Source organism: Crocodylus porosus, unplaced genomic scaffold (genome assembly GCF_001723895.1).
Source record: "Crocodylus porosus isolate Cpor-Errol unplaced genomic scaffold, CroPor_comp1, whole genome shotgun sequence".
NCBI classification, from domain to species: Eukaryota; Metazoa; Chordata; order Crocodylia; family Crocodylidae; genus Crocodylus; species Crocodylus porosus.
In genome coordinates, this window is record NW_017728910.1 from 42506484 (window position 1) to 42522081 (window position 15598).

The 15598-nt window shown below is 39.9% G+C and overlaps 1 protein-coding gene and 1 long non-coding RNA gene across 2 annotated transcripts in view; both read right to left on the bottom strand.

The window, feature by feature from the left end:
- CLSTN2 (calsyntenin 2) overlaps positions 1-15598 on the bottom strand; it is a 520261-nt gene that overhangs the window by 233941 nt on the left and 270722 nt on the right. The window lies entirely within an intron of this gene.
- LOC109308649 overlaps positions 1-15598 on the bottom strand; it is a 20708-nt gene that overhangs the window by 2138 nt on the left and 2972 nt on the right. Inside the window, exon 2 of the long non-coding RNA XR_002100662.1 lies at positions 9920-9922. This is a non-coding gene — a long non-coding RNA (uncharacterized LOC109308649). The remainder of the gene's footprint in view (positions 1-9919; positions 9923-15598) is intronic.

Here is a 15598-nt window from a genome sequence, read left to right on the forward strand (position 1 = left end):
TGCAGGGGGTCGGACTCGATGATCTATTGAGGTCCCTTCCGACCCTAGCATCTATGAATCTATGTAGCAGCAAAATGAAGCGGCAGGCAGGAACTGCCCCTACCTTCCCCTCTACCCATCCATGAGCAGTTTAGGAGCAAGCTGACTTTCCTCAAAACCAGGAGGTTCTGAGACACATTTGGCTTCTGTTGCTTTGTTAGGAGGGGCAGCTGAAGATCATCAACATCACAGGCCAGTGTTTTAAAGACTCAACTAATGACATATAAGAAAAAGAGACAGTGCATAATATTCATCTGGCAATAGCTGCATCTTTTATTCCCCACTTTGTCATCCTCTCTTAAATAAAGCAAACAGGCAAATGTGGATTAAAATATTAATTCTGGCACAGAACCAACATTTTAGTATCATTTTCTAGCAGGTGAAAACAGAAGATCACTGAGATTAATAATTTAAACTCAGGCATCCTTTGATATATTTTGTACCAATTAATAGTTCAATAACTTATTGTGCAATCTACAAAATGATAACTTTCAAAGAATTGGTCTGTGTTCCATTTCAGCTGTTTAAAAAGGCATTTGCTGACAACATAAACCCTGCTGTGCAAAAATGGTCAGCCTATTGGCTCTAAATAATTTTTCAATTTACTTTTCATGTTCAGTTTCAACTAGCAACAGAAAGGCAATGAAAAGATATATGGTTTGCATCAGTGAAGCTTATTATAAATAACTTGGAAGAGATGTAAATTATTATTTTGATGGAGCTGCATATCAAGAGTTAATGAATTTGAAATGCAAAATATTCTCCCTTTAGACAGAATGGTTTGTTGACATTTCTGTTTCAACAATGATATACATTTTTATTATCAAGGCATTGAATAATCACTAATTTGGCTACTGTTATTAAGACAGCCCAGCAGTATTAGGATAAAGCCTCATTTCCCACACAGTATTATGAATGACAAATTCTCTCTTAATGATGCATTTCAGCATACAGTAAATATAGCTGATTCTTCAAGCTTTAAAAAATAAATTAGACTTCAATGTGATTCATGATGTAGGACCTACTGTGAGGAAAATAGAATTTCTACTCCAAGGGGTAGATGGTCTATGTAGTAGCATGGGGATAATCAGCTAGCTTCCAACAAAATTAACAAAAACATGATTACATCCCTCAACAAGGTTAAAATGTAGTGCTCAGTCCTCACTGAAGCCCTACTAACATTCCAAAAGTGATACCAGATGGACAGTTATGATGAAACATTTCTAGCCTTCACTGTGCCAATATTAAACACACCGTCATTTTCACTTATCATAGAGATTCAGAGTGGCTTTTCCCCCATTTTCTGCTTGTAAATAAAACAAAGTTGTGTACTCCAGTGTGCAGATTTATGAACAGGGGAAGAGGAAAAATTAACTATAAATCTTTTCCCATTTTTATTTTGAGCTTCTTTATTCAAGAAACGTGAGCTCAGTGCCAGAAGAAATTGACTCAAGCTGACGAGGAATACCAACTTCCATCAGCAGGGAAGAGAAAGGACAAATTTTATCTTTTCTATACTATCATTTTGTACCATTCCTCATTTCATTTTATAACCCCACCAAGATCAGCTATGTGGGCTAATGAAGATAAACAACTAATGTTAGTTGAGGAAGACACAGAAGATCAGAGCATGGCTTGATTAGTATCATTCCCCATTCCTTTATGGGAGTCTCAGCCCTGGGACTCTGCAGAGACTGAATTCTGCAAGAATGAGGAACTGGAAGTAGACAGGGTTAGAGTTTGAGCTTGCAATTCAGACCATCACTGTGTATTTACTGTTTGAGGAAACAATTGTCACATATTAGAATGTAATAGGATTCCCTTGACAGCAATGTAGAACCAACCCAACTTCAGCCTCAAAGGGTCCCAACTTTGGTGCCAAGGCAGTTTTGGGGGTGAAGTGCTTACCTCCTCTCACAAGCTGTGGAGGCAGCACAGTTTGCTGCTGCCTGATCTTACACTCATCCAACAGTCTACAACAGTCACTTCTTCTGCAGCTGTCATTCTGGTGCCCCCTTTGAATTAGCACCCAGTGCTGGTGCCCTAGTCATCCTTTCATATTACATCACTTCCCTAAAGTATAGAGGGGAGGAGAGAGACAGGAGTCAGTGCAAAAACACAGGGTTTCTGTGTCCCTATAGAGTCTCTGTGGCCCACACAGCTCTCAGAGATCCATCGTTTACAGAGCAGATCACTAAATTTAATATCTAGGTGTTTTCTCAAGTGTGGGAAGCAGATCCCAGCCTTAAATTCAGTGAAAATTCCATGGATGCAAGGCTGTTTCATCTATTTTTTCTTCATGTAAGAGTTATCCAGGTAGCAGATAACATTGCTTTAAGATACAGGGGATAGACTGAGCCTCTTCCTGGGAATATGTGTGCAAAGGGAGAGGACTAGACGCAAGGAGTTCTTTCTGCCAGTCAACACCTATGCTTCTACAGCACTGGCCCTTTCATTCCTCTGGGCATAGGATCCCATAAAATTACTGATTCCAGAAAGCACTTGTCCCTCCACCTCCACACTGGCCATATCTACACAAAATGATGACTGCATAGCTGTTCCTGCGCAGTCATTTAGTACTTGCATACACAAGAACTAAATGATTGCAGTGCGCAGTAGCGTCCCCAAATGGCTTTTTGGTGATGCTGACTGTGCAGTAACTTGTTACTGCTGCACAGTAGTGTCACATCATGCTTTATGCTATGTGGCGCTACTGCACAGTCAACATTTGTGTAGATGCAGCCACTGACAAGGGAAGCTAGTCTCATGTAGGGGAGATTGAACTCTGCATCCTCTCTCATGGGACGGAAGCACACTATTATGAGACAGCACCCATCTAGGTGGTGTTTCACTATACCTTGTTTCCTAAACATATGGTTCTTTTAACTTATAAGCACAACATAAGATAAGGAATGGATTTCACCCATACTATTATTATTCTCATATTTTTCTCATTATTTCTTTTAAACAGTGTTGCATCCTGCCTGTATATACTACACAAAATCAGGACTGCAATATCCCAAAATACCACTGTCCATAGCAAAATCTGTAGTCAACAAATGCTGAGTCACTTCATGCAACACAAGGCAATCTGAAATGATCATATACGTTCGAGGTTTAAAACCGGCAGCCGAACAGAAGAGAACACATAAAGCTCATTCTCTGCATACTAAAGTAGCCTGCCACATAAATGAACAAATTAATAACAACTAAAGCAGGCCTTGTCTGTTACTGGCAACATCAATTATTCCATTCATAACTACACGGATTAAATCTTATTTTAAAGTCAAGTTTGGACAATACGAGTCATTAATTTCAGCTGAGATCTCAATTGTGTGTATGTGTGTGTGTGTTCATATTTAATCATGGCAGAATTTCCAATAATGTTTTCATTCTTTTCACCAATTATCTATCTTTCCTTTGAAATCAATAGGACTGGACACCAAAGTACATGTGCTGAAATATATAGAAATGAAAAAAAAAAAAAAGAAATATTTCCAAACTGCAGTTTTACGAATCTGACAACTGTGTTTTTTAATGCACTGTGTATTTTCTCTCAGTTCTCTTTATGAGGTAGCTAATTACATTTTTAATTAAAATGGGCCCCCTTAATTTTGAAATACAATACAGTTCTCCCTCCATATTTTGCATTTTCTTAAGTTCTTTAAAGGAAAAAAAAATATGTTTTTCCTGCTCTTTGAGATGCACCCCTCTATAATATAATGGAGAATCAGTCATTTTCATATTAGAAACTTAATCCTGTAGGTATTATTCTTGCACAATTATTTTTCCCTCAAGCTAGTGAATTACACTGTTGGAGCTAGAATTTCAGAATGGTTTAAGATTTCAATAAGAGAAAATGTTCTCCACAGTATCTTTACTTGAAAAGTGTCTTTCATTTTGGAAGATTCTACAGATTTGACAAATATTAAAATGTTCTTAAAATGTGGAATAGTGACAGGTTCCTCAAACTAGCAGAAACTTTTAAAGCGGAATCAGTGTAAAAGAGCATGTTCAGAGGAACATAACTTTTCTCAAGAGTACAATAGAGAAGCCCAATTCAACTGAAAATACTTTCTTAACATGCACTAAATCATATTTCTAAACTGAACAAACTACTGTTCGGTTTTCAATAAGTCAAAGGTGATACTGTTCTCCCAACTGCAGGCAGGACTGCTCCATCTTATGGTTTCCAGTATCCTGTAAGTAAAAATCCTTTAATCTGTAAAATGTTCAAGTAACAGTACGTTGTATCAGGGATGTTTTACGACTGTAGTAGGGGGCAAAATCTGCTGTTACATAAACTTGTCAGGACATGGGAATGGCTAGAACACAAGTTTTATCCAGCACATGCCACTCCTGTGAGTTTGCCAGAGCTCAGCATTATCGCTAGCACTGGACGACTGCGTCACCAGCTCCAGGAGCCCTATGAGAAATGGTGCAAACATACCAGTTGCTGCCACTGCTGGCTCAACTGCTGCAGTTGACATAGATGGCCCAACCCTTGCCGCCCAGGGTGCACACCTTGACTGATCTACTTTGTCAGAGCTACTGCATCTTTTTAATCCTTAGAGCCATATGGCTTTGCCCATGCTGAACCTTGCCATGCCCAGCAATGCAGCTGGCCTGGAGACTGCACAGCAGTGCTCAGAACATGTAGAATCCTGTGCAATCATCTCTGAGGGTACAAATAATCTGAAGGGCTTGCTTGCAAGGAGCTGCAGCAGGAAAATGAATTGCATATTATGTGACTAGCATCAAAAAGCTATTGTGTGCAAACAAAAACCCAACTTGTATAAACTAAGGAAAATAGTTGCACAAGAAATCTTAATACCAAAAGCAAATTAATTTAATATGTTAACTTATTTCTCTAGCTCTCTTTTAGCATTCACTGATCTTAGTCTCTGTTCATTATACTTTTCCCTGGAACACTTTCTCCTCCAAAGAGTTCAAAAATTAACTCTGCCTGTAAGCCCTATACAGTATATGATGACAACATATGAGATTTCTATATGGATTCAGCAGCCTTGCCATATTTGTTTAAACCATCAGCTATGAACACCCCAAACAAGCTTGTACCTCCAAATAGTAACCCTAAATAATAATCATTTTGAACAACAGTGATGATACTCCAAGGTAGAGTAGAAACTTCCAAATAGCTTTTAAACCAAAACTACAGTTAGCTTGCTTCTTGAACCATTCATGGTAAGTACAAAGTACCCCATGCTTTCAGCTTCTTTTTCTACCTCCAGGCTTATTACTAGTATCACATGCCATCCAATTAGGTTAGCAGTCTTTTCCCCCAACCCCGTATAAGATGAGTGCTCAGCTTGCATGCCTATGTAAGATTTTGAAGACCCAGGTTCAATATCCTGTTCCATTCCAAAAACTTGTGTGTGACATTGGACAAGTCAGTCAGTTTCTTTGTGTCTCACTTCTTCATCTGTGACATACAGCATGTAGCACTTCACTACCACACAGACAGTCAAAAAACCTGAGGCCGAATCAATTTATTCTTTACAGGTTAGTGTAAATTGCACAGATTAAATTGAAACAGAAGTGAACAGACATTTACCTTTCATTCAGAAAATTCAGCCACATGCCTGCAGTGGTTCAGGCCAGAAGTCAGAGAGCTGCTAGAGCAGGGCTCTCTGGTTGCATTCACTTCTTCTTCCTACTGCTCCAGAGGTCTCTGGGATTTGCAATCCTGAATCACAGCAGCAGGATTCTGCAGGGTTACTCATCACTTCCTCTTCCTGCTTCCAGGTGCCTCTGGGATTTGTAGTCCACAGTTGCAGCCAGCAGTAAATCTGAGTAAGGGGAGGAGGGTTTAACCCCCATCCCTATTACCAGACCCCAGCCAGGGTTTAACTGGGAGAGGGGCAGTCCCCCACTGTAGACTGGCTTTCCCATCTCCTTGTCAGCCAGTGCTCACTGCTCCAGCTAGGGAACAGAGGGGCAGGGCCATCCCTGGTCTCTGGAGCAGACAGCACAGCCCAGTCCAGGGCTGGAAAGCATGCTGGGATGCCAGAGGACCATGATTTAGCTTGAACCAGGAAGCGGTCTGGGACAGAAGTTTCATAAACTGGTTTGACCCAAATCATTTAAGTTTGATGCTAAATTCAACCAGGTTTTCCTTAAACCAGTTTCAACCATTTTGAACATGGTTTATGTGCATTGAGCTTCTGTTCTGTTACAGGTTTAAACCAGTTTATGTATAACTTCTCCCCCTAGCCACAGGGATTTTCTGAGGATGACTCTCAAAGATTATGACATGCTAAGTTAGAAAGGTAAAGAGAAACAAAGAACTACTTTAGTCAGATGGAGAGCTACTTCAGAGCCTGCAAGGGGTAACTGTATTTGATGGAGGGAGAAACCTAGTCCTAAGTTATGTATGTAGAAAGCAAGTTATCAAGCCATTCTGGCATTATGAGATTTCTGAGATCTGACATACAGATCTTTAAGAGGGCATTACATTTGCCATGCAAGAGGCCTATAACTTGATATAAAAATGTGTGAAAGCAATTTATGGAGTCTCTGCCCCAAGTAGTTAGGACAATGAAATTTTTTTTTCACATCATGATTCTCTCAAGAGAATCTAAAAATGGTGCCTCCTGTATCTCATTGCTAAATATGTGAATAATATACAGAAAAAATACATGAACAAAATTTTGCTCACATTGCATCAACTCTCCTATATTTAAAAACTATTTGGTTTTTTTAGATACATGAAAGTGGATTAAGCTAACCATGCTTCCCATAAAACAGTTTACTTGAATGGTGAAAATATACCCTTGTACCTCACATCTGAAAAATAAGGGAGGGAACAGTGGTCTTCTTGGTCACCTTTGGATTCTGTTATAAAAACATAACTTTTTGAAAAACAGATCAAAGTGTTATGTGTTTAGGTGCATTTTGTGAAACTCAGCAGTGGGCTATTAAGCACAAGGTACAAAACTGCACTGTTTTCATTCTGTCACAGCCAGTCCAAAGCAGTTGTTAAAACAAAACAAAACAAAACAAAACAAAACAAAAAAACCACATGCTGAGAGAAAGTTTCATATCACCTGTCATGGTTGGCAATTTGCTATCCATGGAAACATGTTTTAGCTACAAATGGGATGCATGTTTTAATTTTGTTTTCCTGTGGCTGTCACAGCATTAGTTAGAGAGGAAATTACATTTTCCCCCTATTTTCTGGGCTTTAATGCATACAAGTTCTCATTCTGATCAGGGTATACTTGCTGAAAAAGAAAATGAGTAATCTGTGTCTTTTAGCTGTGACTGCTTTATATCCCCTGTGTTTTTTCACCCATTTTTGCTTCTTTATTAGCAACTCTCACTCCTGTCAGGTAGGACTGATTGAAAACCAATGGTGAGGTCCAACTGCCAAGTTAATGCTGACAGTGAACAAAATCATTTCAGAGCAGGCAAGTAAATTTCTCTGTAATTTGATTCAATACTCTGGGTAAAAGGCACATTATTTCTATTCAACACAAGTAAGAACACAGTGGTTTGAATATGAAATACTCAAAAAAAGTCAAGCTCCAAAAAAAAAAAAAAAAAAAAACAACCAACCAAAAACAAAAAAACCCAACTAAATCTTCAATTAGGCTGTCCAGCCTATTATTTGTGTTTACTGTTTTGAAACTGCCGACCCTAGAATTGTGTTGGGAAAAGATGTTGGGTTAGTAAAAATGAAGTTTCCTCTCTGTGGGAGAGCTCCAAAAAAAAAAAAAAAAAAAACAACCAACCAAAAACAAAAAAACCCAACTAAATCTTCAATTAGGCTGTCCAGCCTATTATTTGTGTTTACTGTTTTGAAACTGCCGACCCTAGAATTGTGTTGGGAAAAAGCTTCACAGGTTATAAACAGCACAACAGAGACCTAAATAATTTAAGCCAGGTGTATGAAATAATTGGATGAAATGCACTGCTTATAATCAGCCACTCCAGCTCCATTCTCTCCTATACAGTTAAGTCTTTTGATCCTTTGTCTGATGTCAAAGGAGTGGTAGATCTGCAAAACCATACAGCAGCAATGGGAAGAAATGATCTAACAAATCAGTCACCATATGACACCCCCCCGCTAAAAAACAAAACAACAAACCAACCAGAATACAGGTGTGGTTATACAATTTATCATAAATACAATGCAGGAGACTGAGCACATCTACTGGGAATGATTAGATTGTTTTTGCTACTGTCTTTTTCCAGTTTCTACATTATACTTCTGGTCCCTTTTCCCTTTACTTATTAATGCCAAATGAGGTAGTCTGGTCAATGTGATTCTCCCCTCAACCAGCAGAGAGTTTCTTCTTAGTGAAAAGGAGACAGAGTTCTTTGCACTTCCCTGAACTCAGTTCCCCAAGTGACAAGCATATCCTTTTCTGGGATAGCAGCAACTAACACCAGTGCATCAAGAATTTAGGGATTAGTTCTGCTCCTTTAATCTCAGAGCCTTGGGGATTATTTGATGGACACCCTGATACAAACAGCAACAGAACATGTTGTCTTTTCCTGTAACAAAATGGAGACTGAAGACATGCTGCAAAATTCAGCAGCTAATATCTGTGTGCAGTGCCTTTATCTTAGACAACATAGATACACACACACAAAGTTAAAACAGCTTTAAGATTGCAAAATAAACATTCAAAAGTTACGAAATTCTTGACAGTAGAGATGCTATAAGAGGAAGCATTAATAATTCAGGAGAGATCTGCTTCCTTAACTCCTCTATCTAGTGCCTAGTGCTACAGCAGCCCCAAAGCAACTGGGAGAAGCAATTGCTTAGATGTTACTGATTGATATATAGTACAATATTCTGCTGACGACAAGCAAAAAGTAATAGAATCCAATTCATACTTCTATGGAAATGTCAGGTCAAGTCAAAGTAGCATTACCACTTGATATGAGATACATACATACATAATACACCCCCCCCCACACGTATATTAAAAAGATGTTGACAAAGTTGCAAGGATTCTGAAAAGGGTGATAAGAATCATCCAAAGTTTAACCCCCCCCCACAGATACAAAGATATTAAAACATCTCAATCTATTTAGCATATCCAAGAGAGAGTTAAGAGGAAATTCAATAGCAGTTTAAGAGAAAATTTCTGTTAGCAGAGGACTGCTTAATTTAGTGCACAAAGGCATAATGGGATCCAGTGGTTGGAAGCTGCTATTACATATATTCAGAAAAGTAGTAATTCAAGTTTTAAACACTGAGGGTGATTAACCACTTGAATAATTTACCTGAGATGTACTGTATTCTGTCACAATGTCTTTAAATCAAGACTTGATTTATTCTCAAATATATATTCCAGCTCAGCTAGTACTTTTTTGGTTGAAGGAACTGAGGAGATTCTATTAATTTGTGTTCAGCAGGGGTAATCATAATGACCTCTGCCACCAAGAGTTGCCCCTCTCCCCTCACACTGTATCTGTCCACACCAAATCCTCTCCACTATGGCGAGCTGAAAAAAAGCTTGTAAAGAATAAAAAATAACATTTACTTTCAGCTGCATATGTAATGGGGGCAGTTGATGCAATCAAAACCGTTTATAGAGATCCCTTTTCCAATTTTTGAGATTGGGAAAGGCTCTGAATCAGTAAAGACAAGCTGTCAAAACAGAAAAAGAAACATGGATGATGCATTGGTTCTTAACTTTTTGGTACTGGGAAAGATTTAACAGGATCGCTATCTAAATAAGCTAAACAAAAGGTCAAGTATTGAAAGACAACGGAGAAGCAGAGGGTAAAGGGGAAAAATGTAGGCATACTAAACACAGAAATGAAATGAACAGTTACAGTTTTATTTGCCTGTTTTGTTTTGCTTTCAGGAAAAAATAGAGCACCTTATAAAATTCAGGAACACATTCTCAGCTGGCATAAATCACAATGGCTTCTACTAATGCTGTTCCAGTTTACACTAGATTAGGATCTGTCCTTCTCAATTCAACCCTTCCCCTACAGGATTATTGTTTTGCTAGATGTGTGCATTGTGTATGCAGGCTGTGGCATACTTAAAAAAAAATACATGTTTGGTTTAAAAGCCAATGAAAGTAGGATTTTTTTTCTTACTCTTCTCAAGAAATGAGAAAATAACTGTAAATTCTAATTCAAGAAATATTTCAGCAGGAATAATGGCAATGAGCCATGTGTTAATAGGAATAGAATACTGTGACAAGGCAGCCTGTGTAGGGCACTAAAAAGGGTTGTTGCTGAATCAGATTGGTATTTGTTCATCCTATGCTGTTTGGCTCCAGAGGACCTGTGTTATTTAGTGTTACTTGTGTCAGCTACACAACAGTTTCCTTCAGCCCTGTAAACTTCAAGTGAACCTGAAACACTGTTTCTGATCTTTCCCTTCCTGTATTTTTCAGTTACAGTTATAGAACCAGTCTGAAGCTATCCCTGATTCAATAGAAAAGTTATGCAAGTGCATGCAAAGCCAAAGTGTGTTACATGAAGATGCAATTTTAATAAGAGCCATTCTGTAACGAAAATGTGACTTGGGGCTTTTCTAAGAGCCACGTGTTTATTTGATTTATAAAGGAAGCTAGGATGGTTTCTTGAAAGTATGCTATTAAAAAGCTTTACTGGGCTGTGATGATAGTGTACATAGTTCCTTCATCAGCTTTTATAGTAGCTGCCTCTAGCAGCCAGAGTAGTAGCCTCAGACTCATACCTCTTAACCTGCAAAGAAATGTGTATGGGCGCAATATGTAACAAAGGCCCATTAAGTGAAACACATACCCACACAAAACAATGCAGGAAACTTGGAAGACTGTGATTCAGTCCTTTGGTGTTTTAATTTTATGTCAGCTTCATAATGTTTTATTTTGGAAATAAATAGCTTTCAACTGTAGCAATATGGGCACACCAAGTTTGTGTAAATGACATGTAATTTTTTAAACCAATGAGTGGGAAGGGCTCATTGAGAGGCATGATCATAAAGGAATCCTTCTAACATAACTGGAAATTATTAAATATTTTATGAAATTGTGGGATATCTTATCCATGGAAAACAGTAAAAAATACTTAAAGAGGAACTCTATGACATCTATATGCAACTTCATTCGCATTATTGTATCTTTGAAATTAATCTTAAAGCTTCCTAAATTGTTTTTGCTTTTTATTAGTTCCTTCCTAATTTTAGCATTTTTATTGGCTAACATGAGACACAAGGGTCAGCAATAAAGCTTTTTAATTAGATAAATAATTTTACTTTACTTCAACACAGGCACTATAGTATTTTAGTTCTTCACAGTGATTATATCTCAAACTGCAAACTTGCAGTCCCAGACATGTATTCACTACCTTTACTCCCTCCTTAGAACCACATCCTAACTCTCTCAGTTTTCTCATGGTCAGATTGCAAAGACTTCTTCAAAGAGAAAACAGAATCCAAGTAAGTCTTCTATTCTTCTTCTCCCTCATCACTAACACAGAAATGTCACATTTGCTTTCTTTCTTCATCCCTTCTGCCTATCCAAATAAATCCATTCCATCCTCTTTTTATACCCCTTGCTCCAGCTTTTCTTCCCATGATGAGATTTCTTCTCCATCTCTAACTGACCTTAGGATTCTCTATTGGATGAAATAAGCTTCTTTTAGCCTAAATACAGACAGTCAAAAAGCTCAATGCTGAATCGATTCTATTTTCTCATGTTAGTGTAAGCTGAATGGATTGAACTGATAAGCAAGTGAACAGACGTTCACTTTTGATTCTGGAAATGCAGCTGCACATCTGCAGTGGCTCAGGCCAGAAGCTGGGGGACACTAGAGCATGGCTGTCTTCTTGGCTGGAGCAGACAGCTTGGGCCAAGGCCAGCCCATTCAGCCTATGTGGAGGGGTTTACAGGGGAGGTGCAAAGCATCCTGTGATGTTGAAGAACTGTGAGTTAACTTGAATTTTGAGGGGATCTGGGACAGAAGTTCAACAAACTGATTGAACTATCATTCTCAACAATGAGGGACATTCAAAAATACTCTGGAATACAAGATTCTGTAGTTTACTGCTTAATTGCCTCTCAGACTTCACAGAGTAAGAGAGAGAAACTAACTTTTTTTATAGACTGTCTATTTCTCCAACAGTGCTTATACAGGCATGAAAATGAAGACAGAGAGAAATATGAAGATATTTGGTGATCTACAATACAACTTTTGGATTTGATATTTCAGCTGGAGAGAGCACATTTATCTTGGAATACTCTCATCCAAAAGGCATTTTGAAGTGGTATACCAAATTCAGACATGTAACTTGGTTACACAGTAACTGTTATTAAAATATCCAATAACAGTCTCATCCACACCTCAGGTAATGTTACAAAGCATGAGGTACTAAGGGAATTAAGTGGCTGAATAAATTACCTTTATATGTGCAGACCTAATTGATATCAGAGCTAAGTCAAAACTGAAAAGGAGCTTGTTGGTCCCCACACAGCTTAGGGTATGCATGTCATAATGCATTGATCTCGCTTCAAGAAATATAAAGTGTAAAATGACAACAGCACAAAAATTTAGGACTGAAGTGCATTGTTAGGAATACCACAGTGGGTGGGGGAAACACTTTCAGAATATCTGATCATGCTATTCCGGGTTCCGGCTATGGCCACCTTATTCTCAAGAAGCACAAAATAATCTATCTATGCATACCTTTCAAATAAGTTATTTTAATTTTTGTTGTTGTGTTAAGTGGTGGCAACATTTTTATGATATAAAATATGGCTTTAACATTAAACTGGAACTGTCTCCTGTACTGTATGCTGGGTTAATATATGAAAGGACTTCATAGTTGTAAACACAGGGTGTGTCTACACATCACCTTACAATGACGTAGCAATGCACTACATTGCTGTACAGTGTGCTACGGTGACATAGTAATCGTGTGTCTACACGTGATAGCCACCTACATCATCATATCAGCACATTTCCCAGGTATAGCATGCTGCTAGGGCAATGTAGAAGCAAAATTTACCAGTAACCTGCTTTACTGCACCATGCTTGAGTACTTCCACTGTCACCATACAGTGACTTGTAGATGTGCCCACATAGTGACTCCTTATTAAGAGAGGGTTTTTTTCCACAGATGTTGCAACTACAGTTAAGATGAGACCAATTCCCCATCAGTAATGATGAGGGGGGGAAGTGAGTGGGGATGGAGCCCTGTGCCCCCTCCTGAAGTCTGGGCCCACTCCCCCCTCCCTCTTGCTGCTTGGAGTCTGGCTCTGATCACCCCTCCCCACCACAGCAGCAGGGGGAGGGGAGGACTGGGTCCAGGCCTGATGCGGGGGGAGGACCAGGCCCAAGGGTGAGGAGAAGCCGGGCTCCCATGGCAGGGGGTGGGCAGCAGCAGGCCTGGGTCAACCCAAGGAGCAAGGGAGGGAAGGGTGAAGTCAGCAGGGAGAAGGGCCCCTCCATTCCATCTGCTCTTATGGTTCAATGAAGGTGGTAAAAAAAATTCCAGAAGCCAAATAATGCATTTCAAAGGGAGGTGGGGAACTTCTAATCTTCATGTTCCCTACAGGAAATGAGCACAAGCACTGAAGAATGAGATTACAGTATAATATAATACAACTCAAGAGAAGGGAGAATGAACAAGGAAAGAAAAGCTAATCCAGAAAGGATCATCAAAATTACTCAAACCTGTTTTGGTCTTCATTACTTGCACATGAAAATAAATCATGGGATTATCTGCAGTGTAAACTAAAGCATGTCTTCAGTCTCACTCCAGGAGAATACAAGCCTAACATCCCAATGCAAAAAATGCTTTGAAGTTCAATATCCACCCCAGGAAGCCCACCTCATCATGAGTCTACTTTCAGTAGCTTCAGCCTTGGCCACCCAATCCAATCCTGCCCTTACCTACTGTGACATCAAAAAGACCTGTACCACCAGATATTTCCCTTATATCTTAACTAAATCCTAAACCACTTCAACTTGAAAATGATAATACATTACAAATTAACTTTATTTTAACTAATTTAATAACTCTTCATATATTTCAGGGGCACAGTTTTCAACAAAAAATATTTTATTCACTTTATGCAAGAGAGAGAGTATTAAAATGTTGGAGAGTGAAAAGCAATTAAAGATTCAAAAAAAGAAACAGAAAGCAAGTCAAAAAAGAACATATCAACAAATTATTATATTAGAGAATTTGTACTGTTTGGAAGACATCCATTTGTGTTTCAAGGTTCTTCTACCCTTAACAGAAAACAAAATTGTCTGCTTTAAAATGTTATCAACTCAAGATAGTTTTGCCAGCTCTATTTTTTTTACTTTCCCCATCCCAAAAACCTACAAACTAGGAAAATCTTGCTTATGTCTTGTATATAAGAATATGCAAATGTTAAGAAAATATAAATGAAAATTTAACATATCCCTTCTAACTTCCTATAATGCTGGTACATCATTTTAAACAACTTTGCACATGGAATAGCTTATGAAAAACATCTTTAAAACAAAAAGAATATTTTTGGCATGGAAGAAAAAAATAAATGTAATTTTATAATTCCATTTAGACCAGGGGCAGGCAAAATCTGGCCTGCCAGGCGATTCCATCTGTCCCATGGGACCCCTCCATGAGCCCTCTGTAATCCCTGGCCCTCAATGTCCCTTTGCAAGCCAACACCTCCATGCAGAAGGCGTGGCTCTGGTTGCTAAGCAACCACCCCTTCACCCCAGGCTGGCTTGACCCACCCCAGCCCTGAGCTAGGGGACGCTAGACATGAGGCCTCTGCTTGACAGAGCTTGTGCCTGCCCCTCAGGGGCTATTCCCAGTCTCCTGCCTGCAAGAGCAGGAATTCAGGTAAGGGCCATACTGGGCTGGGCTTCGGGACTCCCGCTCGGGGAAAGGGGCAAGAGTGTGGGGAGCTGTGCACTCTGGGGTCCGGATGGGCTCACCCCACTCACTGCTACCACATGCAGCCAGGAACTCAGGTGGGAGTGCAAAAGCTGCGTGTTATAGGGCCGGCTGGCCTCACACCCTGCCATCACCTAAGGCTGTAAACTCAGGCAGCAGCATTATTGGGCTCACTGGCCCCCTATACTGCTGCCATAGGTGGGAGCTGCATGTTATGGGGCAGGCCCCACATGCTGCAACTACTGTAGCCAGGGACTGGGGTAGGAGTGTAGAGAACTGCACTATGGGCAAGGCTGGCCCCACTTACCACCACCACATGCGGATCCAGGGACTGGCACACTCCAGGGACTCTGAGGACTGCTCCCCCCCCCGAGAAATGCACACCCTCCCACACACCACACCATAACCCCTCTCACCTTGTCACAGCCCCCACACACACTCCCACCACCCACCATTGACCTCTACACACCCACACCCTCCCAACCCCCCCACCATAGCCCCAAGCCCTCCCACAGACCCCCCACACACTCCCAACACCCACCATAACCCTACAGACACTCATATCCTGCCACAGCCCCCACACATACTCCCACCCCCTCGCCATAAACCTCTACACATCCTCCCACAGCCCCCACATACTCCCATCCCACACCATACCCCAAAACACATTCACACCATCCCACACAC